General features: G+C 40.4%; 1 protein-coding gene and 1 pseudogene across 4 annotated transcripts in view; both read left to right on the top strand.

The window, feature by feature from the left end:
• LOC149249012 (protein serine/threonine kinase) overlaps nt 1-27,577 on the top strand; it is a 318,878-nt gene that overhangs the window by 147,646 nt on the left and 143,655 nt on the right. The window lies entirely within an intron of this gene.
• The window catches only part of LOC149249013 (uncharacterized), a 39,356-nt pseudogene that overhangs the window by 10,880 nt on the left and 899 nt on the right, over nt 1-27,577 (top strand).

Consider the following 27,577-nt stretch of genomic DNA (forward strand, 5'->3'; position numbering starts at 1 on the left):
TGATGTCCAAAATATCAACGTAACTTTGTTGCCTTATTCCTAACTTGTTTTTACCTTGGAGCTTCTTCAATAGGCCGAAAATTTCAAGACAATTTCAGAGTTATGTTTGTTTGAGAGTTGATGTAATTTGAGAGAAACTTAAGGTTTCTTTTTTATAGTTTATGGTTAGGTTAATGTTGATTTGGGGTAGCATCGGATGTGCTCTAGCCACGAAATTTGGTGGAGAGGCTAAGGCACATGAGATCTCCAATACCCAGAAAGGGTTTGGGCAGATTCTAAACAGTTTGGGAGATATTAAAATAATTAATATTTTTAATGGAGTCCCAAAGTCTAAACTTAGAGAAATTAAAATATTAATGTGAATTAATATAAAACTGTGTTAGAATGGTCCAAAAGTCATGGATCAAGCAAGATCTAATCTTAAGCCGTTGATTAGGGACTTAATCTCGGTCGTTGATCTGTCAACGAGAAAAATATAAGAGGAAGCTTGAGGGTCACTTGGAGAACACACCAAGAGATTAAGATTTCGACTTTCTGGGGCTGGGTTTGCTGAGAAAGTTGAGAGAGTGATCTGGAGTTGCCGCTGAGGGGCAGTGAATACATAAGCAGAGAAGCAAAGATAGTGCCGGGAGGATCAGCGCAGCGACTGGGAAAGCTGACGCAGAGGGTAGAAGCCGGAACTGTCGGGAAAGCTGACGCAGAGGGCAGAAGCCAGAACTGTCGGGAACTGCCGTAACTGCCGGAACAGCTGGGAACGCTGATGCAGAGGGCAGAAATCGGAACTGCTGGTAAAGTTGACGCAGAGGGCAGAAGCTAGAACTGCCGGGAATAACGAGAACTGCCGGAATTGTTGGGAAAGTTGACGCAGAGGGCAGAAGTCGGAACTGCTGGGAACAACTGGAACTGTCGGAACTGCCGGGAACGTTGACGCAGAGGGAAAAAGAGGCTGACGCAGTCCCTAGAGGCTAATGCTAAGGTTTTTCATGGGGCAGATTGGAGTTGAGGAGCTGCTGGAGTGTTTATCCGGGGTTTCAGCCAGAGCATCCCTCTCCGAAGGAGAGGTACTGCTGCCGAGATTTCTCTGTTGGGTGAGCAGAATTTGACACCTAGATTGTATTCTGAAACTACTTAATAAATCAAACCCTCAGATAGCTGCACCGGTTTTCTCGCATTGGGTTTTTCCGGGGACATTAGTCCAAAAATAACGGTGTCATTTGTGTGCTTGTTTTTGTCTCCTTCAGTTGATGATCTATAATGTGTTGAGCATGTACTTGTGTTTATTTTCAGTATTTACATGGTAAATAGCTTGTTAATTAATCAGAACAAGTAGGAAGGAATAAATCAGAAAGTACATGGAGGGTTTCTAGCTATTAGACTTAGAAACTTCAATAGTTAATATGTGGGCTTCTAAGTAGACATTAGAGGAGTCTTATGTTAATTTCATTTAATAAGTGTTATTAAAAAGTTTTCTTATGCCCTAAGAAATGGATGTGCTAACCTTTTGGTGTGCAAGTTAGGCTTGTAGGAGACATATGGGTGCATGGTGGCTTGATGCCCTTCACAAGCATGATTTCTTCACTAGACTAGACAAGAAACTCATCATACTTAATTTGGATGCCTACAACCAATAGAAACATGCCAAGTCACCACCCCTTGAGGTTTTAGCCCAGAAGTATTTAACATCAAACTCAGCTATCTCTCAAACCAGGAAGACTTATGTGGTGTACTACATACAATTGAAAAGATCTCGACGAGGTGAATCCAATGACGTCGATTTCCAAGTCAAACTCAATATTTTAACCCTTCAAAAACTCTCGACAAGGTCGGGGTACATCCTCAGTCCAGGGAACCCAAAACCTAGGACTTGGGTTTTCAACCATCCAACAGTGTAGCTTCCAACTTGATGTAATCCAAACCATTATAAGAAGTGTCCATTATCAATTCATCAATGACTGGTGTTTTAGTCAAAGTTAAACCCATTGAAATCCCAGGGTCGACATCAATGACAACACCATCCAACAGAATGTAGTTACAATTTTCAACAGGGTGGGTATGCGAAAAAGCATGACGAAGTTGGCTGTGGAGAAGTTTGTAGCCATCATCATACCATTTGTTTATAAGACAAGATCTAGTTTTCATGGGGGCGAGGTGGATGTGGTGTGATGGGATGACACTGAAGAGCAACTTCCCAATTGGCATAAGAAAGGCAAGTATAGTTGGCATCAACTGAGTTGAGGCATGAAGAAAGGGTTTCTGGTGGGAGTGCCTATCGAGTGAAGGAAGTAAAGATGTTGGGATCACCTTTATAAAATAAACGTGTGGTTTGAGGTGGGTTAGGTGGTGGAGGTTGTTGAATTTTCCATGGCATATGAGATTCTGAGTTAGTGTCTTAAAATCTGTCATAACCAACTCAAATGCCTCAATTTATCGTACTTTGCACATCGGAAAATAACACATCAGTGAATGAACTAGCGCACATGACAATTTTTAAAAATTTTCAACCCATCTTTGTTATATGAACAAAATGATAATACAACTGTCTAGGGCTCCCCTACTAGGGATAATAGCGCATATACATCCACTGATACAAGTACATACAAGAACAAGATACACTGATCATCTCGCTGATGTTGTGCACCTTCACAACTCCTCAATAGTATCCTGAACACATCTTCCCGTACCTTCGGCTCCCGATCTACAACAACTCCAATCTGCCTCTATCAATGAACCAACTCCATTAGGCCACTGAACTCGGCTCCACCTGCTCTCTAGCTGATCATTTGTCCTTCAATGCATCAACACATTGAGACTCTTGTCGAGTTGTTCACAACTCCGTTTGTGAACAACTCTCAACTGCCCACTACTGCTCCTCAGCGCTTTTGGGACTTTCTTCCCACTAGTGCCTTCTTGTGTTGCCCGATGAAGACACACTTAGGGCTGGAGGGCTTCCCACTATCACTGTTGAATGTCCTTCTCCAACAATGAACTTAGGGCATGGAGGACTGCCCAACTTCTGTTGTAGATGTCCTTCTCCACAAGGCAAGTCTAGGGCTACAAATTGCTCTTGGCTGATCAGACCTATGAGCTCTTCTTCTGCCACTTCTAACAATCCCTTAGTCCTTCAAGAGACTTGTTTCTTAGGGCTTGAAACAAGCCTCTACAATCCTCCACAAGTTGTTCTCTAGGCTGCTCCAACTCCACCACTTCTATCAGGCCTAGGGTCCTTCTCAGGTCACTGCACTTAGGCCAACAAGGATCACTCTCTCGCTGCCCTCCAACAGACCATGAGGGTCCTTCAATTCTGTCCACCTTGACTCCTCAATCCTGCACTGCTGCTCTGTTCTTGCATTGCTAATTGTTCCTGCTCTGATACTCCATCTTCAAATCTGCCAAGTCTTCAGTCCCATCTGAACTGATCTAAGGCTTTGAGTATGCTGCCCTCTGTTCTGAAATAGCTCCTCTATTGCACAGAGCTGGGCCTTCTAAGTCTGCCCTATAGCTAGGGCTCTACATTCCTTCTTTGGTTCTGTGCATGTATCGACTTGAAACCCTTGGCCTTGGTTAGGGCTGCTTGTAGCAACTGCCACAACCCACTAACCAGGCCTTAGTCTGCTTCAAATCCTGCATTGTATCTTCCTCTTCAAGCGCTCACCTCTGTGGCTTGGCCTTCTAAACACTTCTGTTCTAAGGTCTGCAACCCCTGTCTAGCTCATATTTAGGACTCAGTCCTGCTAATAATATCTGAGATGATAAACACGGCTATATCAGATTGCTGGAAAATGAAAGGATGTGGGTCCTTGCAAAGGTGCCTTACTTATGCACCTGCAATGACAGTGAAGGTTGATCTTACTTCAAGCTGGGAATTAGTGTTCTAACTTTCAATGAAATGAGATCACAATAACTATTCAACTAAAGAGAAAACAACAAGAGAATTTATTAGAAATCACCTCTTCAATGCTCTGCTTCATTTGCAAATCTGCCCTAAAGTGAGGCCCTTATTGCAGCAGCATTTGAATTAAGCTCCAGCAATAGAAATTCAGAAATATGGCATGAATAGAATGCCACACATGAATAGAAGCCCTTAAAATTTCATAGCCTTCACAAGATCTTCAATAACAAACCAAACCAATAAAGCCCTTTCTCAAACTTACTGTTTCCACTCAATTTGTCATCATGAAAGTGTATTTTATAAAGCATCTGGAAGATATACTGATGTAAGTAGGAGGCTGACCACTATCACCTCGCCAACCCTCCTCTGCTCTTGAGGCTGACCACTATCACCTCGCCAACCCTCCTCTGCTCTTGAGGCTGACTCTCCTCGAGCTCAATGGAGGCTTCTCTAATTAGGGCTGCTGGAAATTAAAACTATGAAGTGCAAGGTGTGAAGGGTAATTTCCAACAAAACAGGATTGAAAAAGTTGCAGAATTAAAAGTGGATGGGAAATTAGTGCCAACCTCATTTGGTGAATAGAGTCATAACAAGGTTCAAAAGGGAGGGTGTTCTGAAGATGGCAAGGAGATAATATCACTGAAAGTATAAGCTAAAATTCCCCTTTCCCTTGCTGCCCAATGTTGGGAAAGTTGTGCTAGAGTGTTTCATGTGCAGAAACATCCAATATTTGATGATGTTATAGCTATCAAGAACTATGCATGAGAAGCTTTAATCCATGAGTAGAGAAAGAAAATGTATTTATCAGCATAGTTATAATTACAACATGACATGGAAGATGGGAGTACACCAACTTTTAATTCTTGAAATATTAATCTAGTTATTTCAGTAACAAAGGGAAAGGGAATAAGAAGATATACAAACATCCTTGGCCCCAAGAAATTGTTGGTTCTTGAAACACATCCAAGATATCTTCCATTAAGCTCCAAGGGGGGGGAAGGGGAGTTCTCCCAATTCCAATCATACATCAGAAGTGAGGGAGCTGCTGTTCAAATAGAGACTCTAGTCCAACCTCTCAATATATGAATACAGCTTGAGTGGGCCTAATGGTTAAGAGCATGTGTTTTTCTCCTAAGAGGTCACGGGTTCAAAACCAGAGGGGGGTAGAGTATGTATGCTTTCGTAGACTTAGTATGTATGTGTTTGGCTTGGAGGTGGGTCCCTTGTCCCACAAACAAGGGTGTCTCATACACCAATTTGGTGTTTGGCTTGGCTGTGACCTTAAAATTGGATAATATATATATATATATATATATATATATATTTATATTTTCTTCTATGTTTAGAAATTAATAGACGTGTGCTTCTACTTCATGTGGTAAAAAATGGAGCTTCATCAATAATATATATTCATAAATGTACATGGAACTAAATAAAAACGGAGGATGTGACCCATGTATGGCACCAACAACCTTTGAAATAAAACCAAATCCAACTATGTGATAGTGCTAGATGAAGTCATCCCCAACATGATCAATTCATGAATGAAGTGTGGCCCACCAACTACTTTATGCCCCCCTATATTTTTATTCTTTGTGGGCTAGGGTATGAGAATGGTTACAACTAGCTTTTGGACTAGAATGTTGAAGCATGCATATTGCCACAAAATCTAGTAGGCCTTAGAGAGGGGCACCCCACAAGGCTAACACTAGATCAAGGGACAACAATGGGGTAGTCGCCCACTATCACCACAGCCAAACCCCTTGCTCTTTACGGATTTTCATTGATGGGAGGAGTCCCAATATGTTAGAAGGTCACCTAATGGATGTTCTAAGGTTAAGGTATAAGGTGACATAATAAAGCTTTCTACAAGAGAGGCACAATTTAGGTTCAAGGCTCCAATCAGAGGCAATTCACTCTCTTTATATAAGCCTATTTGATGAGGCACAAGACCTAGGGTTTGATTAATGCGTTGAGTGTGGGTGTAACTGAAGGTCAAGGCTATGAAAAAAGGTTTCCAACAAATGTATATTAGCAATTTCAAGGCTCATAAAACCTACAAAAATTCCCCAAGTTGAAGCTAAATCCAAACTAGGGTTAGCTTAGGGCTAGCAACTAGGGCAAATAAATTTATGGATGAAATTGAAGTGAATGCCTACCAAAAAGAGATAGTGTGGAAACCACTCTCCTTTTGGCATTTAGACCCTCCAACTTCAAAAATTCCTCACCCCTAGGAATTTGCGCCAAGCCCTAGCTTGGCCACTTGGGCTTAAAGGGATCGAATTAGGGCAAAGAGAAAAAGTAAAAGTTATGGATAAAAGTTAAAGTGATCACCAACAAAGAAGGGCCAGTGCCTTGTTCTTGGGCAAATGGAGTCTATAATGTGATAGGTCAGCCAATAAGTTTCCAAGGAGGCCAAGATTTTGATGCCCTAGCAACCAAAATTTCAACAATTACCTATGCAATGAACATGGATTTTTCATGGGAGAGCTACTAGGAGTTCACCAATAGGACAATTCATTCACATGATATATGAGTAATGCATGCAATAGATCATCTAGATAACATTAAATATATCTTCAACAAATTAGGGCACAATTAGCATAACCTAGAATCAACATTATTCCATACATTAGACATGAAGAAAATAGATATTCAACAATTAGGTACACTTACAAGATAACATGCAAAGATTCCATCCATTTGTCCAAAGAATAGCTCCAAAGACAACCAAAATAAGCTCCAAATATCAAAGAGATCCAATCTCTACCACAAGAAAAGAGGGCTGAAATTTCTCGAGAGAGAGTGGCCGAAATCTCCAAGTGTGTGATGATGAGATACAACAATGATCTCTCCTTTATTTATATGAGGAGTCAATGTAATTTTAGCCTAATGCCCCTAAGGAAATCATAAAATAATGTGCACATAAACTAGGTCACCAGTGGACCTAGTAGCCAATGCAAAAATATAAAATTTCTCCCACACTTCTGAGCCATAATGGAAGAAAAGCTGATGTCATCCTTGAGTGAGCCTCTTCTAGGCAAGCGTTGAGGGCAAACGGTTTCAAAATAAGTTTAGAAGCCCTCTAAAATCACTATCTAGGGGTTGACCCCTAGATCTTTGTCATAATCATCTTATGGACCCCAATTTTGGATTTGGGGCACAAAAATGGGTCTCATGGGTCTCCTGGTGGTGTGCATGCTTGATTCTACTCCAACGTTGAGGGCACTAAAGATGGTGCTAGCCTTCCCATCTCTCAAGGTATGAGAAAACCTCATTTGGGCTCTGGATCAACTACCTGACCCTGTAGTATTGCCAAGCTGACTGGGGGCATGCTTGTCCAGGTGCATCATCCTGTAAATGATATAGGGCAAAGTGTAGGAGCTCTGTGGGTGTTGAAGGTTCCCATAGATACAAATGATGCTCTACAACTGTTTGGATTCCCATGGCTCTCAATGCATCACTTGTGCCATATCATTCCCATTCTTTGCCATATCATGGAAAAGGAACCCATGCATCTCCCAGCCCCAGGTGGGCGATGAACTGCCCCAAAGGTTGAGGTAACAAATCCTTTGTGCCCCCCTTCACCTCTCAGTCCCCTATAATACAATAATATTATAATCTCTCTATCAACATATGTACTTTTTTATGCATGTGGGAAGAAGAAATATAATATGGAACTTTACATGAATGATGGGGCTTGTGAATTTTTACTTAAACTTTCCTGTGGGATAAGATGCTCAAAGAGCATAGTAATAAATCATCTTCATATGTGTGCCATCAAGGAGTACCCCACGAGGTTTTTTACCATTGTGATAAAGGTGGTATCTCGTGATAAACTCATTAGAAGCCATGGTCATAATGAGAGGAAACTAAGGCTAGCCATGAAGAACGTAATCATCTACCAATAACACCAAGGAGTGCCTCACAACCATCAACCACTGTATCATAACAACAGACTCCTAAACCCCAAAGCTCTATCAACCAAGATATGCCAACATGAACAAAAACCAAGCCATGATCGTCCACGAGATAAGCCACTTCTCATCCCATGTGTTGGTTTTAGCCTTGTATGGCTAATTGTTGCAAACATATTCTTAATTAAAATGGAAAAGATGCACTCGCACCCACACACATTTAACGTAAAGATTTTACCATGGAAATTGAAATTTGGGACAACCATCAAGATTTTTCAGTATGTTATTTCTTTAAAATGTTATGATGCATTATGTATTGTTGGAAAATCAATTAGGGCAACATTTATTTAAACTTTTCCTTACAAGACAGTTATTTGAGACATTATGTTCTTCTTCTTGATTATGTTTATGTTCTTGTCAACAAATAAATGCCAAACCAATGAAGATCTCAACCATACAAAAATGAACACAAGATATAGGCTTCAAGCTAGGGAAAAACCCCTCCAAGGGGAAAACCGAGACAAAACTTCTCTTCTTATAGAATTACTTCAAAGGAGACCTCCAAGACTAGAAACCTAGACTAGTGCTACCATCAAGAACCAAGCTAGCCACCAACCATCCTTCTCCAAGAGCATCGAAACAATATTCTTCCAAAAGCAAGGCTCTTCTAGCCTTTCAGACCCCAAAGAAGAATCTGCAGCTATATTGCAACATTCATACCTGAAATATTCCCAGAAACCCTAGGTTTCTTGCACGTGTGAGCTAAAGTAGACAGATTTCAGACCTCCGAACTCTTCTAGGGCTTATTCCTTCCTTTGCTAGCCTTTTTCTTGCTTTTCTAGGACTTTGACTCTCTTTTCCAATTGCAGATCTAATCCAAAGATGATGATGCTTGATATGTGTCTAAGGAGGTCGAAGTTCTTCCTTTATATAGCCTTCCAAGAGGCTCCATTACCCTCTCTAGGCTGACTTATTCTGGGCAGGACGACTTGGTCTTGGGAGCCTTCTAGACATTTCTATTTATAAAAATAGCTTTTCTTCTTTTGATACAAATGGCCGAATGGAACTTTTACAATATGACAAGGACAATTTGACTCAATGTAAACCTTATGAGCTTTCAATGGATGCTTGGTCTAATGGCAAATGACTTGAGCATGAAACCCATGCTTTACAAAAATAATTTTCTTTCTTCTTTTGATAGATACATAAAAATTGCATTATGCCATGAGTCAAATGACAATTATGATGATTGAAATTAGTTACATTTTCCAACACTCCCTCTTAACTATGGAGGTATTCATAATTGTCCAATCGGAACAAGGACAATACTCCCTTTGAAAGTTTCTCATAAGAAGAATTGGATTGATAAGCCAGCTGCAAGCATCAACATTATGGTAAACTAGCATTGTCTTTGAGGTCTAACTAGACAAGCTCTACTTTATTCAAGAACATTATGCTGGGGCGCTGTTGAAAAGTGTGACTAGGTTTGGTCTTCATAATGACATGTAGTTGTGACTTTTGTAAAATGATGTAAAGAAGGAAATAAAATTATTTTGTATTGCTTGCCTCATGGGTTTCATGAGCAAGAGATTTTATTTTTGGATGGCTCCCATTGAGAGCCTTGGGATTTGTCATTAAAGTCAATGTCATGAGTCTATAAGCCCTCCAAGACAAGCACATGATTCTCCTCTTCTAGTCGGCTTGAAATTGAAATAGAAGTATCATGTTGGCCCACTAAATAAGAGACACACAACTGTTCAAGATACACATGTCAGCTTATTTATGGAGGACCAACCACTATATATAGGTGTGAAGGATTTTCGCATAAACACAGTCAACAGTTCGATATATCTCTGAGATTTTCAGTGGCAAAGACAGAGACAAGTTTAGTTGGAACTCGGATGGGTACAATACACAATTCGGATCTCCATAGAGAAGACAGTTCAGATGTCTTTGTGGTTTTGGACAGTGGCAGAGTAAAGTTCGATACATCTCTGAATTTGTATGGCCTAGTTCGGATATCTCTATAGAGACTACAGTGACACAATTCAGAAAGGAAAGGAGACTACAAATCAGTGCGGTCTCACAATCAAGGGAATTCGGATCCCTCTGAGTATCGGATCACAGAAAAGGAGAATAGTTTGGATGGGACAACGAAGGGACAACAAAGAATGATGAAGGGACAATGAAGTTTCATCTAGTGAAGAGGCTATAGTTCTGAGATCTATCAAAGTATCTCGGTGTTGCTACAGTAGTCACATTTTGGTGACATTACATTGACATGTTTCATCTCTAGTGTATCTACAGTTCGTTGAGGAGATGATCTCAGTGTTAAGAAGGTCGAAGAGGAAGAGGAGTCAAGAAGAAGAAAAAGAGCAAAAGATAGAGAACTAGTGTCTTGGTCTTGGAGTGGCAACTAGGTTAATGGTTTTGGTCTTGGTATTCGTCAATTGGAATCTCTATAAGAAGAATTTGTGCGGGTTTTCCTCTCAAAGAGTGAGAGGTTTTGGCCTTGGCTCATAGCCTCTATCCTGTGTCTCTTGTCTATTTATGTTCATGCATTGGTAGCTATTTGATGAAGAAGAAGACTAATAACTTAAGCAAATAGAAGATCCTAATCTAATGAAGTAAAAGATTCTCACAAGCAGTTACTAATCAAGAGAAATCACCTAATTCATGATGCCCTAGATTTCTCAACATGGTATCAGAGCTAAGGTGTCACAGCACAAAAAGGGCCATGTAATCAAAGAGACACTCAAGGATCGGGTTTCAAGAATGGCATCAAAACAAGTCGAAGGATATCAAAGCAAAAATACAAAGATCTACATTGAAGAATCAAACCATAGATCAAAGAAGAAATGTCTACTTCAGAAGAAGTCTTGGGATCATCAATGAAAATAGATCTACAAATCAAGGCAACTAGAAGTCTGCACTAGCAAAAGTGTTGGATCCTCTAGTCATCGTCAAAAGACGACAAAGATCCTCATCACATTGAAGAGATCTATAATGCAAGGTAGCACAAAGCGTAGACATCCAAGAGAAGCATTTCTGATCTGCACTCATTCACCACCAAGATAATCGAAGTATCTAAAACGCTAGAAGGCTTTATCTTCGAAAAGGCTATAAAGCAAGTTCCGTCTCATTAAAGGTTGTTCATCCATAAAAGACTAGATAGAAAGACGTTGTCATGAAAAGGAGGCAGTGTCCCCCTCGTTGAAGCAAGGACCTCCTTAACCTTAGAAGGATCATCCAGGAAGCATCAAGTCATCTTCATCGATTATCATCAACAAAGAAATCAAGATGAGGATTTCGTCTTCACTTAACAAGTAAATATCTTTATTTTATAATCAAAATCTAGTAAAATGACTTCGTTTTGCAAGGAGATCTATAAGCTGGTTGAGTCATCGAAATTCCTTGCATGGAAAAGGAGGATAGACATAGTCCTCGAAGAAAGTGAAGTCATTGATCATATCAATGGAAAAGTCTCTGAAGGTCAAGCATTATCTGAATACATGGAAAGGGATCTAAGGGCTCAAGAGATTCTTATGAAATCAGTCATAGATCCCCTCATTCCCATATAGCAAGTTTGTTGACATCAAAGGAGATATATGATAAGCTGGTAAATTTTTTCTCTGAAGATGCTATAAAAAAGGTCATATCACTTAGATCTGATCTACACAAATTGAAGGTAGCAAAGGATAAATGGTTATCTTCATAAGATCTCAATTGCAAGATATGGGAGAGATACTCCTCATTGTTGTTCTAAATGCACTAACTGATAAACAAGGTATCAAATGTCTATGAGGAAAAGAAGGCTATCCCATTCAACAATGTGTGGTTTCTATGCAAGATAGAAGGAGATTGGTTGAGGGCAAAAAGTATTCAGACATTTGTCGAAAGGAGAGAAGATCATAGCTAAGACTCGATGCTATGAGCATTTTAGGAAAGATCGCCCTAAGCTCAAAAAGGGTAATAACAAGGAATATAGAGAAGTCCATTTCACGGAAGAAGTGGAGGAAACTGTAAGAGGAAAAGCATTAGAAGCAAGAGCTTGTGACATCACCATAAGGAAACATGAAGGACAACTGGAACAAAATCTATGATAGTCAAATATGGAGGATATAACTCTTGGGAACCTCATTGGAAACTTAAGGAAAGGGAAAATTCATCCAGGACAAGTCTCATCGTACACCAAGTCAAAAAGAAACATCTGCTAGATAGGGATATGAAAGATTCTCAAGATTCTCTGATGGAATCCTCATCGGAGGGTTCACCGATCTAGAGAGGAAGCAAGTGTTTCATCAGGAACTCCAACTTGTGGAATTAATGGGATGATGGTATGATGACATAAGAGATGAAGCAGATCAAGGGGTTGAAGCTCTTTTCAATCAAGGAAGCTGCTGAAAGAAGCCTAGATGACCTAAAGGTAAATAAGGTATGTATGCTTGTATTCAATATTATAAAGTCATGTTGTATGGTTGCAGGTAACATGGATCACTGCTCGATATTGAGAAGCATGATCAAAGGAAAGGAATCTCCTCCTATGAAAGGTTGCCGAAAGGCATGTGTCACACTAGATGAAATCAACATAATATGTCCTCATATGAGGTGGTTAACTACAATTAAGGAACTCTAGTTAGATTCTCCTGGGAATGAAATATATGAAGAAAGGAAGGAAGAGATCGCAAACTATGCAATCATGGAAAAGGCAATCAACATCCAGAAGACCAAGAAGATTTGACTAGGAAATCTCTCGGAAAGATATGAAGACTCTGATGGAAGTTTGGAAAAGATGGAGACCCTTGACAATGGGTATCTTTGGGAGATATGTCAACATGTATGCAGGATGTTGATACAAACTGGAAGATGTCATGATGAAAGACCATCACAAAGGTAATTTTAATTTAAGTGTTCATTTCTTATTCTTGAACAAATATCTGGATGGGTTTATGCAGGTCTGCCAAGGGAAGAACTGTGGATGTCTTCTAAGAGGACCATATAGAAGGATGTAAGGTCCTTCTGGAAAAGCATGACAAGAAGCAAGGCCAGATGAAGATTAATGGATCACTTTCTGATGAAAGGAATAATGACATCACTGACTCATGGATGAAGGTGATGGATGGTTTGTGCCCTATGAAGAAGCCCCAAAAGATGAAGATTCCTTGACAAAGAAATTCATGACATTGAAGGATGGAGCTCTTCAAGCAGTTGGTTGAGGAGCTGCTGTAGGTCCCTAATTAAGAGGGAGCCTGAAAACAAGTTTTTTAATTGGAAGAAACTTGGAAATTCCTAAGCCAAGAGGGAGCTTAGGTACATTCCTTCCGTAGGAATGAGTACATTTCGTTATTGGAATTGATGTCCTCCCTAATTAAGAGGGAGAGATAGACACAACATTTTGGTCTTCACCTGGGAAGAAAAAATGGGGGATTGGGTAAACATCTGGCATCTAATGCTCTTTGATGATGAGATAGGGCATCCAAGATAAGAGTAGTCGTAGGGGATTGATATTCTTTGAGGACTGGCTACCCAAGATGAGAATAGTCCAAAGTAGGTCATACTTTGTGAACACCCTGGTGGAGTATGTACCTTGAGAAACAATGATTACAATGTCTATGAATCATTGGTCTCGCTAACATTGTGCTCTGACCATGTGGATAGAGCTGTTAGTCAAGGCCTTGCTATGTGACAATGTTGGTTGATATGATGCTATACAGATGGGTTACCAATCCGATTCTTCTTATGAGAAATTCTTCAGATTGAGAATGACCAAGTACCATTATGAATACCTCCCTATTTAAGAGGGAGTGTTTAAAAGGGTAACTAGGTTTGGTCTTCATAATGACATGTAATTGTGACTTTTGTAAAATGATGTAAAGAAGGAAATACAATTATTTTGTAATGCTTGCTTCATGGTTTTCATGAGCAAGAGATTTTATTTTTGGATGGCTCCCATTGAGAGCCTTAGGATTTGTCATTAAAGTCAATGTCATGAGTCTATAAGGCCTACAAGACAAGCACATGATTCTCCTCTTCTAGTCGGCTTCAAATTGAAATAGAAGGCTCATGTCGACCCACTCAAATAAGAGACACAATTGTTCAAGATACACATATCGACTTATTTATGGAGGACCAACCACTACATATAGGTGTGACGAATTTTCGCATAAACACAGTCAACAGTCCGATATATCTCTGAGATTTTCGATGGACAAAGACAGAGACAAGTTTGGATGGAACTCGGATGGGTACAATACATAGTTCGGATCTCCACAAAGAAGATAGTTTGGATGACTTTGTGATTTTGGATGGACAGTGGCAGAGTAAAGTTCGATACATCTTTGAATTTGTATGGCCTAGTTCGGATATCTCTATGGAGACTACAGTGACACAATTCAGAAAAGAATTGGGATTGCAATTGCGGTGTTGTCTCACAGTCAAGGGAATTCAGATCCCTCTGAGATTCAGATCACAGAAAAGGAGAACAGTTTGGATGGGACAATGAAGGGACAACAAAGAGTGATGAAGGGACAACGAAGTTTCATCTAGAGATGAGGCTACTGTTCTGAGATCTATCACAGTATCTCGGTGCTGCTACAATAGTCACATTTTGGTGACATTACATTGACATATTTCATCTCTAGTGTATTTGCAGTTCGTTGAGGAGATGATCTCAGTGTTAAGAAGGTCAAAGAGGAAGAGGAGTCAAGAAGAAGAAAAAGAGCAGAAGATAGAGAACTAATGTCTTGGTCTTGGAGTGGCAACTAGGTCAATGGTCTTGGTCTTGGTATTCATCAATTGGAATCTCTATAAGAAGAATTTGTGCGGGTTTTCCTCTTAAAGAGTGAGAGTTTTTGGCCCTGGCTTATAGCCTACATCCTGTGTCTTTTGTCTATTTATGTTCATGCATTGGTAACTGTTTTGATGAAGAAGAACACTAATAACTTAAGCAAATAAAAGATTCTAACCTAATGAAGTAAAAGATTCTCACAAGCAATTACTAATCAAGAGAAATCACCTAATTCATGATGCCCTAGATTTCTTAACAAAGGCTTTATGTGTGATACCACACTACTTCTACAAGGCACATACCCCATCCAGATGTCTACAAAGTATGTCATTTTAGGACTATTCTTATCTTGGATTTCCAATCTTGAATCCTCAAAGAATATCTGTCCTCTTCGACCACTCTAATCTTGGACACTTGTCCTATCCTTAAAAAGTGTCAGTTTTTGGATGTTCTATCCTCAAGGAAACCACAAATGCTTATCCAATCCTCCATTATTCTTTCTTCAAGGCCTTCACTTAGACTTACAGTTGTTAGTCCTGGTCAAGTGCATGACACATGAAGACAAGAATGCATCTGTGATGTCCAACATCACTCCTTCTCAACCAAAGTGGATATCCCTATTCTCCTTTTCAACTTGAGAATAGATCCTTGCTCCTATTCAAGGAGACTACTTTAATCCTTTCAAGTTCAGAGGAGATTCCTGACTTCCTTTTCTACTAGAGAAGTCATAGCCACAGGCATTCAAGCTTGTTTCCATACTTGATCTCCATGGCTCCCTCCTTCCTTTGCACCTCATTGTATAGAGCTTGCTTCCTTTCTGGGTATCATGGAGCCATCTTCTTTCCTCATTCTTGTGACAAGTTCTAGGTCATCGATTTTGCACATCACTTTTTGTCAATGAAGGCATTATATTGAGCCTTGCCAAATTCAGCGGAACATAGCTTCCTGAAGAAAGTGATCTTTTTGTTGTAGTATGAACTTTGACCTACAGGTTATCTTCTCGCACTGCTACCTTTCAATCCCAGGATGAGCACATCTTGACATCACCGTTTCCAGATACTAGATATTGAGCTTCCCTCTGTTGAAGAAAGTGTAACTAGGTTCGGTCTTCATAAATGTAATTTTGATCTTTGTACTTGTAAAAGAAAAGAAATATGATTTTTGTAAAATTATAAAATGTGTTTCTTGCTCATTACATAGGTCCAACACATGTTGAAGTGCTTTAGGAAAGTCAAAGAGTCAAAGAGCTCTTCTTGAGCATATATGCAATGTATATGAGTCAACCTAGAGTCTAGATTAGCCCTCCAAGACAAGCACAATCCTCTTGAAGAAGGCAACAAGCTAAACGATGAAAATGCAGTCATGTCGGCCTCAAATTGAATTAAATAACTAAAGGACAGTCATGTCGGCTCAATAAAAGGACACAACATTTCACACTGTCATGTCGGCTTGAATACATGAACATACAACTATATATACCCAGCTAAAGTCACCACAGAAGCTCAGAATCTTGGACAAGTCTTTGCAATCTCGGATGGGTGCAGGAAGTTCAGAATCTCGAACAAGGTATAATGGTGCAGGAAACTCAGATAAAGGCAACAGTTCAGTATTTCGTATGAAGGAGGATCACTGTGATTTTCGGATAGGCATTATAGTGGTACACGTTCTCGGCATAACTGTGATCTCGGTGCAATTCGAATACAATTATAGTCTCGGTGGAGATAATAAAGACACAGTCACGTTCTTGTCATAACTATTATGATAAGGATCTCAGTGATACTCTCTCGGCATACTACTAGACGCTGTCATAAGTCTCGATATAGCAGTGTTGCAACAATAGTAATCTTAATGATGACCTTGATAGCGCAACAATAGAAAGAACTCGTTGACATGGTGATGAAGGAAGCAATGGTGCAAAAATAAAGACCTCTGTTGTACTATGATGATAATCGCGGTGAAGCAGTAATGATGATGATGATCTCAACAGTAAGAAGAGTATTGGTGTCTTAGTCTTGGAGTGGCCTAGTAGGTCAAGGGTCATGGTCTTGGTATCCGTCAATTGGAATCTCTATAAGAAGAATTTTGTGTGGGTTTTCCTTTCCAAGATGGAGAGGTTTTGGCCTTGGCAGAAAGCCAAACATCTTTTGTTCTTGTTTCTTTGTTTTGGTAGCTATTTGATGAACTAAAGAAGACGCACTCTAATAATAAGGAAAGACTGTACTAGTAAGAAAACCTATCAAATAGTTATCATGCTAAGAAGAATCACATTAGCTCTAACTGCCCTAGATTCTTCAACACCTTCAACATTCTTCATGTATTCCATCCATATAGTTGAACTAACCTCAACTACCATCATGTATTCCTGCAACATCCTTTTAGGTAGCAAAAACAATATGTTAACCAGATAACCAATAATAATTATTAGATTTACCTCATCGTGACAACTTTCTTATTATCAACATTCTCAAGGTTCATCTCCACATGAATCTTCCTTCATGCATCAGAGTGCCCAAAGATTGAACTTGATTACCATGTTATCATTTTTCTTCTGGAGATTATACTAGATGTTGATTATTATTCTTAGCGAGAAAATCTTAATATTCCATCCATTCTAGAGTAAGCCAAATTCATCCTAGTAGGCATCTTATAACTAAATGAAAGATTCACCTTGCATAATTTATGATCAACTTTTCTTATAGGATTATATGAATCCTTCGCAAAAGTTACTTCAAAAATGCATTCTTAGTCTTTCACACAATCATCTAGCTATATGTATTTCATAATGAGCCTGCAACTTGACCAATTACAATCCTTCATCCCTTTAAGAGTTTTATTTCCAAATAATATGGAATATTAGACTAGTCCTTGTCATAATGCCTTTTCCAAGAACCTCCCAAAATGATGGTTCTTATAGGATATTGAAGATCCATCTTGGCGAAATGACTACCTCTAACATAATGTTAGACAATTTATGGATGAACATTATCCAAAAAGGTCCCCAAATTTCTCATTCTTGAAATAATAGATGATTCTTACAAAGCAGTTCAATCAAGTAGACTCTAAATATGCTACTATTACTTGCTTTTATCTATGATGCCATGCCAAAAAAGATTCTTTTAGAAAACACAATGATACATGCTTACTCCGTTAATGACCTTGTTAGCATCAGTGTCTTCAGGGTCCTTACAATTCCCTCCTTCCATCATCCTCATCATTAACAAGTACAAGGACTACTTTGCTTATCCATCCTTCTCATTTTTCTTCCTTTATTATGTACCTGTGACATTCATGGACAAGTACAACTAAGCAAAATATATACAAGTACAAGAGCATGATGATGATCTAGGGTTTCCATGGTTTTCATAGAGGGTATTCTCCTAGGATTCTACACAAACCCTAAATTCCTTTGATATTTCTCTTGGAAACATCAACCCTAGGGTTTTGATGTTTGACAATTTATGGATGAACATTATCCAAAAAGGTCTCCCGAATTTCTCATTCTTGAAATAACAGATGATTCTTACAAAACTGTTCAATCATGTAGACTCTCAATATGCTACTATCACCTGTTTTTATCTATGATGCCATGCCAAAACAAGATTCTTATAGAAAACATGATGATACATGCTTACTTCTTTAATGACCTTGTTACCATCATTGTCTTCAGGGTCCTTACAATTCCCTCCTTCCATCATGCTCATCATTAACAAGTACAAGGACTACTTTGCTTATCCATCCTTCTCATTTTGCTTCCTTTATTATGTACCTGCAACATTCACTGACAAGTACAACCAAGCAAAATATATACAAGTACAAGAGCATGATGACGATCTAGGGTTTCCATGGTTTTCATAGAGGGTATTCTCCTAGGATTCTTAGACACAAACCCTAAATTCCTTTGATATTTCTCTTGGAAACATCAACCCTAGGGTTTTGATGTCATATCCTAGATTTCATCCAATTCCTCCCTTGCTAAAGTTTACCATATACCCTAGATTATCTGCAAACCCTAGAAGTCAAGAGCTAGGGTTTCTATGAGGGAACAAATTAGGGTTATGGTTTTACATAGACTAGGGTTTCTTAATCAAGTCCCATCTTACAATCCCTAGAAACCAAAAACCTTCAAGTGAAGCTTATCAACCCTAGATTCTTATCGTTCCTTACTTTGCTATCCTTGATGAAAGCCCTGAAATGAAGCTTGTGCCGTCATTTTGCAACTTCGGCCCTTCTAGTTAGGGCATATCATAGTCACTGCAAAAATCTTGAAGTTAGGCTTGAAATGTGTTAAAATTGGCAACCAAGGCAAAACTTCATGTGGGTCATCTTATTCATGGCTGATAATATTTTTATTAGATTCCTCTCGTCGAGAGGTGTAGGATTGATATAAAGATCATCCAATTCCGATAAGTATTCATGGAGATATGAATTTATTTTGATTATGGAATTATTATCAAGCCGACCTACAACTCATGTAGGCTCAGAAGCCCAACAGTCGCATCTATTCACCCACCAACGTTGTGTATAAATATAAGAGGACTTTTCCTCATTTGGACTCACTCATCTCATCACATCTCTCTCTCTCTACTGCGCAGATATGAGTCTCTTCTCTACTGCGCTGAAATGGGTCTCTCTCTCTCACACATGTGAAGCCGGAAGCTGTTGAATTTGAAGCTGCAACTGCAGAAGTAAAGATTGACTTGCGTGGCCTAGAAGATCTCCTCTTTGGAACTGCGCTGTAGGTTCATCTGAACCTCCTTTGAAAGCCGCAACTTTTGGTGGTGGAATGAAGTCAATCCGACGAACGGTTTGCAAGATATCGACTGCCTTAGTTTGAAGCCGGAAACTGCTGAAACTGAAGCTGCAACTGCAGAAGTAAAGATTGACTTGCGTGGCCTAGAAAATCTCCTCATCTGAACTGCGCTGTAGGTTCATCTGAACCTCCTCTGGAAGCCGAAACTTTTGGTGGTGGAATGAAGTCAATCCGACGGTCGGTTTGTGAGATATGGTCTGCCCTAGTTTGATAATGAAGCCGCTAATGCTGATGCTACTGATCTAGGGTTTGCTACTGCTGATATGAATCAAATTTATTGTACTATTTCTCTCTGCTGAATTATTGAAGATAAAAGAAGATTTGATCAAAGGGTTTCCCCACACATTGTGGGGTTTGTCCCTGGCTAGCCGCCACATCTTGTGTCTCTTGTCTTGGCTTGTTTTCTGTCGATCGTTTAATGTTCTATCTGCACTTTACTTTATGTACATGTGATTGCTAATCGGTGGAATATAATAAGAAAAATAAGTAAACTGTTATAAGCATAGAATATACCATAACTTAACGTGGTATCAGAGCTGAGGTGAAGACAAAGCCCGAGGAAGAGCTAGAGCAATCATTGAAGAGAAGATTGGCAAGGCTATCCTAAAAGAACTATGGGGTCCTCAACACTCTTTCCTGCCGAAGACAAGCTCCGTGAGAAAGCTGACTATCACGGATGAAAGATGTCTATCGATCTAACCCTTGAAGATCAAGGAGTGCTGGACCATGTAAGAGGCCATATTGTTGAGCCTTCATCAAATGCATCTGCTGCTGCCTGGAACAAATGGAAAAATGGAGAAGTCAAAACAAAGAAGATCATCCGGGACTCTATCGACAAGCGCTTGGTGGCCTACATCTCTGATCTAGACACCTCCAAGGAAATCTACGACAGACTGGTGAGTTTATTTAAAGTTAATGATGCAAATCAAGTTTTGTTTCTTAGAAATAAGTTGAGGGAAATCAAGAAGGGTAAAGATGAAATTATGCAAGCATACTTCTTAAGAATCACCGAGATCAAGAACGATCTCCTATTTATTGGGGAAACTATTACTGACAGAGAAATGGCACTCACAACTCTTGGAGGATTACCATATGAATGGTATGTGTTCAGGACTACTCTTCTGAACTATAATGTAATTCCTAGTTTCGAGGAATTAATGGCTAGATGCATTCAAGAAGAAACAAGGGAAGAAGTGTAAGAAATGCCCATGCTTAAAGGTCCTCCTGCTGCCTTTTCTTTTCATGCAAAGAAAAGAAATAATTCCGGGACTAAATCAAAAGGAAAGGCTGGACCTAAGGCTAGAAGAAAATGACGATGTTACATTTGCGATAAAGCAAGTCACTATGCAAGGGAGTGCCCTGATAGAAAGGACTCACTCTAGGACGATGATCAAAATCCCTCTGATGGCAATCAAAGGAATGACAAATTCAACAGCAAAGGTAAGAGGAGAGCTGGAGATTAAGGAGGAGGACAACCATTCAAGAAGGCTAGAAAGTCCACGATGTATTAAATGCACCTGACCTCAAAAGGAACCTAGTGTCCATCTTGGCAACGGAAGACAAAGGCTACAAGGTAACCTTCAGCGATGGCAAGGTATGTATATGGAAAAATAATGTTAAAGATGCCTTTACTCTTGGGTTTAGTGTTGATTCATTATATCAGGTCGATGGAAGTCTGCTAGGTGTCATGTCTTATGACACATCTCTTCAGTCTGAACTTTGGCATTAGAGGTTTGCCCCCCTTCATTATAAAGCTATACTCGGTGTAAGACAAATGGTGATAGGGATGCCCGAATTCTGAATAGAGAATGAAGGTGTATGTCCAGGATGTGGTGAAGGAAAGCTCAAAAGGGGACCATTCCCCTCAAGCCAAAGCAAGACCTCTGATATATTACAATTGGTTCACTCAGGCATACCTGAGGTTGGCATTAAGAGGGAGACTACTACACCACATACTCCTGAGCAGAATGGTGTGGTGGGAAGGAAGAACCGCACAATGATGGAAGCTGTTTGGGCCATGCTACATGATCAAAGACTTCTGATGTTTCTATGGGCTGAAACTACAATCACAGTTGTATATGTACAAAATTGATGCCCTCATCAAGCATTGGGTTCCAAGACTCCTAAAGAAAAGTTCACCGCAAGGTGAACAATCTTTCGACTTTGAGGAGCTCTCAAGAAGCCAACACCAGGGAACCGAAAGAAAAGGATGATGAATCAATGCCTGATGTAGAAGAACCCATGGATTTGATAGATTCTCATCCACATGAGCCTTCCTCTTCTAGGAAGAGGCCTTCATGGCTTAGGTGGATACTTGATGATGTTGAAGGACATGCTACACCCTGACGAACCTTTCATCAAAGTAAGAAACTTAACAGGTATCAGGGATACCTGACCATCATGAGCACGATCATACAAAATGAGCCTTCGTCATTCTCAGATGCCGTCAAGCATCAAGTATGGAAGGATGCTATGACCGAAGAATATGAGTCTATCATAAAGAATGATGTTTGGGAAGTAGTTCCCAGACCCCAGGACAAGACTGTTGTTACTTCCAAATGGCTTTACAAGATAAAGCATGCAACAGATGGAAGCACGGAAAAGTATAAGGCTCGTTTTGTTGCTCGAGGTTTCTCCCAAAAGGAAGGTATAGACTATGATGAGATATTTGCACCTGTTGCCAGATATACGACCATCCGCTCGATCATAGCCCTCGCCGCTTCACAAGGATGGAACCTACATCAGATGGATGTCAAGACTGCGTTCTTGCATGGCTCGATCAAAGAAGAGGTCTACGTGGAGCAACCCGAAGGATTTGAGATTTATGATCGAAAATCTCATGTATGCAGGTTGAAGAAAGCTCTCTATGGGCTGAAGCAAGAACCCCGAGCATGGTATGAGAGGATCGATAGCTACTTGATGAAGCTGGGATTCACTAGGAGTGAAGCCGATCCTAACCTTTACTTTAAGGTTGAAGATGACAAGCCTCTCATACTGGTATTGTATGTGGATGACCTCTTTCTAACAGGTGCAGACCCTCTCATTCACAAATGTAAGAGGGAGCTGGCCTCGGAATTTGAAATGAAAGACCTAGGACTGATGCACTACTTCCTAGGACTTGAAGTGTGGCAAAAGCCAGGAGAAATTTTCCTATCTCAAGGAAAATATGTGGTGAAGATATTGGAAAGATTCGGAATGGTGGACTGCAAGCCTGTAACTACTCCGATGGAGCTTGACTTCAAGAAGTTAAGCGGTAGTGCTGCTGGACCTGTTTTACGAAATGCTACCGAGTATCGGCAACTCGTCGGAGCATTAATGTTCTTAGTGAACTCCCGTCCAGATATATGCTTTGCAGTCAACACGTTGAGCCAGCGCATGGTTGAACCCCACCACATACACTGGATTGGTGCTAAGAATCTGCTGAGATATCTTCGTGGCACTATCACTTATGGGTTAAGATACATTGCCAGAGATGTGAGACTATTTGGATACACAGATGCTGACTGGGCAGGCAATGTGGAGGACCGTAAGAGCACTTCCGGGTACTGTTTCACCTTGGGATCTGCTTCGATATCCTGGATGAGCAGGAAGCAGAAGTCGGTGGCTTTGAGCACCGCCAAAGCAGGATATATTGTTGCTAGCATAACCTCGTGTGAGGCAGTCTGGTTGCGAAAGCTCTTCAGTGAGCTGTTTGGATTTACATTGGATACCACTGTGATTCTCTGTAACAACCAGAGGTGGGATTCGATTATTGAGGAATCTTGTATTCGTCAATTGCTTCAGCAGATAGACATCATCTGGGATATGGTAAGTCGATGAGCAAGGAAGCTCCATCACATCAAGATGATGTACAGGTTGATACACCTTGTCAAAGCCCCGAGGAAAGATCTAATCTGTGATTTTCCCAAACGACTTGGAGTTGGCAAGAAACCCTTGTACAAGGGTCTTGCATGTTGCATACATTGAGCTCTGGGAGCTCTAAGGGCTTGCGGTTCCTACTGGAGCAACATATGACCACAGGGTGACTCACCCTCCCCTGGTGGTGCACACTGGAACAAGATGATTCGCTCTCTTGTGGGACAAGATGATTCGCTCTCTTGTGGAACAGGATGATTCGCTCTCCTGTGTAGCAGGATGATTAGTTCTCCTGTGAGGCCTGGATTGATGTGTTCTCCATGGCAGCCTGGATTGATGTGTTCTCCACGGCGATTGTAGTAGGATTGATGTGTTCTCCTGTGAGGCCTGGATTGATGTGTTATCCATGGCAATTGTAGCAGGATTGATGTGTTCTCCTATGAGGACAGGATTGATTAGTTCTCCTGTCGAGGCATTCTACCCATGCAGTCTGGGACTCATGGGAAGTACCTCTCATCTGATCAATGAGCAGGGAAATGAAGTTAGGGACCATAGTAGTACCGATGGACGCATCGTTGTAACTACCGTACTCCCTACGCTAGGATGACCTCCATTGATCTGGGATCAATGATACTGGTCTGGGACCAGTGGTAGGAGTTGTACCATACTATGACGCTGACTTCGGGTCGGTTGAGACTGGTCTGGGATCAGTGGTACATACTCTGAGACTGACTTTGAGTCAGTGGAGGATGATATTGGTCTGGGACCATTGGAGTTGTACTCACTATGACGCTGACTTTGGGTTGGTTGAGACTGGTCTGGGACCAGTGATACATACTCTGAGACTGATTTTGAGTCAGTATGATACATCCTCGATCATTTCTTCTTCTTCATTATTCGGACAAAAGCAGAGCAGAACAGAACAATGCAAGAGCAGAGCAGAATAGAGCAAAACAGTAAAGATCAGTGCAGGGCAGAACAAGACAAAGCAAAACAGGCAGAATAGAGCAGACCAGAGCAAGGGTCAGGCTGTACAGGGTAGTGCATTTGATGGATGAATAGTAACGACCGATAGACAGATTGCAGATGAAGTTCTCCATGGTTGAGAGGGAGTGTTAAAATTGGCAACCAAGGCAAAACTTCATGTGGGTCATTTTATTCATGGCTGATAATATTTTTATTAGATTCCTCTCATCGAGATGTGTAGGATTGATATAAAGATCATCCAATTCCGATAAGTATTCATGGAGATATGAATTTATTTTGATTATGGAATTATTATCAAGCCGACCTACAACTCATGTAGGCTCAGAAGCCCAACAGTCGCATCTATTCACCCACCAACGTTGTGTATAAATATAAGAGGACTTTTCCTCATTTGGACTCACTCATCTCATCATATCTCTCTCTCTCTACTGCGCAAATATGAGTCTCTTCTCTACTGCGCTGAAATGGGTCTCTCTCTCTCACACATGTGAAGCCGGAAGCTGTTGAATTTGAAGCTGCAACTGCAGAAGTAAAGATTGACTTGTGTGGCCTAGAAGATCTCCTCGTTGGAACTGCGCTGTAGGTTCATCTGAACCTCCTTTGAAAGCCGCAACTTTTGGTGGTGGAATGAAGTCAATCCGACGAACGGTTTGCAAGATATCGACTGCCCTAGTTTGAAGCCGGAAACTGCTGAAACTGAAGCTGCAACTGCAGAAGTAAAGATTGACTTGCGTGGCCTAGAAGATCTCCTCATCTGAACTGCACTGTAGGTTCATCTGAACCTCCTCTGGAAGCCAAAACTTTTGGTGGTGGAATGAAGTCAATCTGACGGTCGGTTTGTGAGATATGGTCTGCCCTAGTTTGATAATGAAGCCGCTAATGCTGATGCTACTGATCTAGGGTTTGCTACTGCTGATATGAGTCAAATTTATTGTACTATTTCTCTCTGCTGAATTATTGAAGATAAAAGAAGATTTGATCAAAGGGTTTCCCCACACATTGTGGGGTTTGTCCCTGGCTAGCCGCCACATCTTGTGTCTCTTGTCTTGGCTTGTTTTCTGTCGATTGTTTAATGTTCTATCTGCACTTTACTTTATGTACATGTGATTGATAATCGGTGGAATATAATAAGAAAAAGAAGTAAACTGTTATAAGCATAGAACATACCATAACTTAACAAAATGTCTCTTCAATTTGCAGTCTTATATCTTCTACAAGTTGCCTTACTTCGCTTGACTGTAGGGCTACTTCTAGCCTTGGATTCCTCAAGAAATGAGGTTATAGGTCTTGGCCTATCTTATCAAACTTTCTCGATGTTACTGGCATTTGCATGGTGACTTCGACCCTGTGGTTAGGGCTTCGATAACCATTGCAAAGACCTCATAAACATGGCTACAAATATCTTCCACAACCGTGGTCGATTCTTTTCTTCAAGTAGTCTTCTTTGTTGGCTTAATAGTCCTTATTTGAACTTGTTTAAGGCCTTTCGACCCCTTCAAATAGTCCACTACAAGACCCACGATCCTTCTACAATCGTTACAATAAATGTGACCTAATGTTGCCACCAAATCTTTCAAAGAAAGCCCAGAAACACCTTCCAAGCCTGCTGCGTTGTATAGACTAGCCCTTCAAACATCTCTTGGTTCCATGAGTTAGTTCTAAAACCTTCGATTTAGATTATAGTGGAATTTAAGTGCCCAATCTTTCCTTTGATCCCATGTTCAGCCTTCTGCTCTTCCTTGGTCTTGTACTAGAACAATTCGGCCTTGTAGACAGTCCATTCTTTTGGATTTTTGGAGCAAGGCAAAACCCTTCCAATGATCTTCCGGCTGCCTATGTTCTTGACCTAAGCTCTGATACCATGTTGGAAAATCAATTAGGGCAACATTTAATTTAACATTTTGCTACATGACAATTATTTGAGACGTTATGTTCTTCTTGATTATGTTTATGTTCTTGTCAACAAATAAGTGCCAAAACAATGAAGATCACAACCATACAAAAATGAACACAAGATATAGGCTTCAAGCCAGGGAAAAACCCTTCCAAGGGGAAAACCTAGAAAGAAATTCTCTTCTTATAGAATTACTTCAAAGGAGACTTCCAAGACCAAAAACCTAGGCCAGTTCTACCATCAAGAACCAAGCCAGCCACCAACCATTCTTCTCTGAGAGTAGCGAGGCAATATTCTTCCAAAAGAAAGGCTCTTCTAGCCTTTCAGATCCCAAAGAAGAACCTACAACTATACTGCAACATTCGGACCTGAGATATTCCCAGATACCCCAGGTTTCTCACACGTGTGAGCTAAAGCAAACATATTTCATACCTCCGAACTCTTCTAGGGCTTATTCCTTCCATCGCTAGCCTTCTTCTTGCTTTTCTAGGACCTTCGCTCTCTTTTCCAATTGCAGATCTAATCCAAAGATGATGTTGCTTGATATGTGTCCAAGGAGGTCGAAGTTCTTCTTGTATATAGCCTTCCAAGAGGCTCCATTAACCTCTGTAGGCCGCCTTGGCCTTGGGAGACTTCTAGACATTTCTATTTACAAAAATAGTTTTCTTCTTTTGATACAAATGCCCGAATGGAACTTTTACAATATGACAAGGACACTTTGACTCATGTAAACCCTAGGAGCATTCAATGGATGCTTGACCTAATGACAAATGACTTGAGCATGAAAACCATGGTTTACAAAAATCATTTTCTTTGTTGTTGTTTTTTTTTTTTAACATGATCGGATACTCATATATTATAAAAACTGATGGGACCAAGTCCTGTTACATCTGGGAAGAGAAGAGAAAGAGAAGAAGGAGGATTCCAAAATGGGTTCGCAGACCCTGGCTCCTTGTTGCTTGAGTTGAAATACAGATTGAAAAGGAAACGGCTATATTGCCTTACATATGAGCCTGCTAATAGACAAAATTTACAAGACATTAGACAAATTACTCATGCTGGTTGACCGAATCATCATACTGCAGTTCTTGCTTTGCGCTGGCTCTGGTAGAATTCTCTGCTTGCATACTTTGAGTGAGCGTTTTGATGTGGGCGATTGCCTCCTCCATGTGTTTACATTTTTCCTTTAATTCTTCAATTTCCACTTTCTGTTTTTCCAATTTCTTTCTCTTAGATCTACAGTCAGCCTGAAAATCTTCTTTGAGCTCGTTGAAATGTTTCACAAACCGGGCTATCATAAAGCAATGAGCCTTACAGAGCGTACAAGAGCTGTTCGTGATTACTCTGTCCAAGGGATTCTCGGCATGTTCATCATTTTCCGGATTTGAGGCCATCTCAGAGGTGATGTTAAGAGAAGAGGAACGAAGAGAAGGAGCTC

The sequence above is a fragment of the Pinus tabuliformis genome, chromosome 7 (genome assembly GCF_031772625.1).
Source record: "Pinus tabuliformis cultivar Carrire ecotype Pingquan chromosome 7, CPIR1, whole genome shotgun sequence".
Classification (NCBI taxonomy): Eukaryota; Viridiplantae; Streptophyta; class Pinopsida; order Pinales; family Pinaceae; genus Pinus; species Pinus tabuliformis.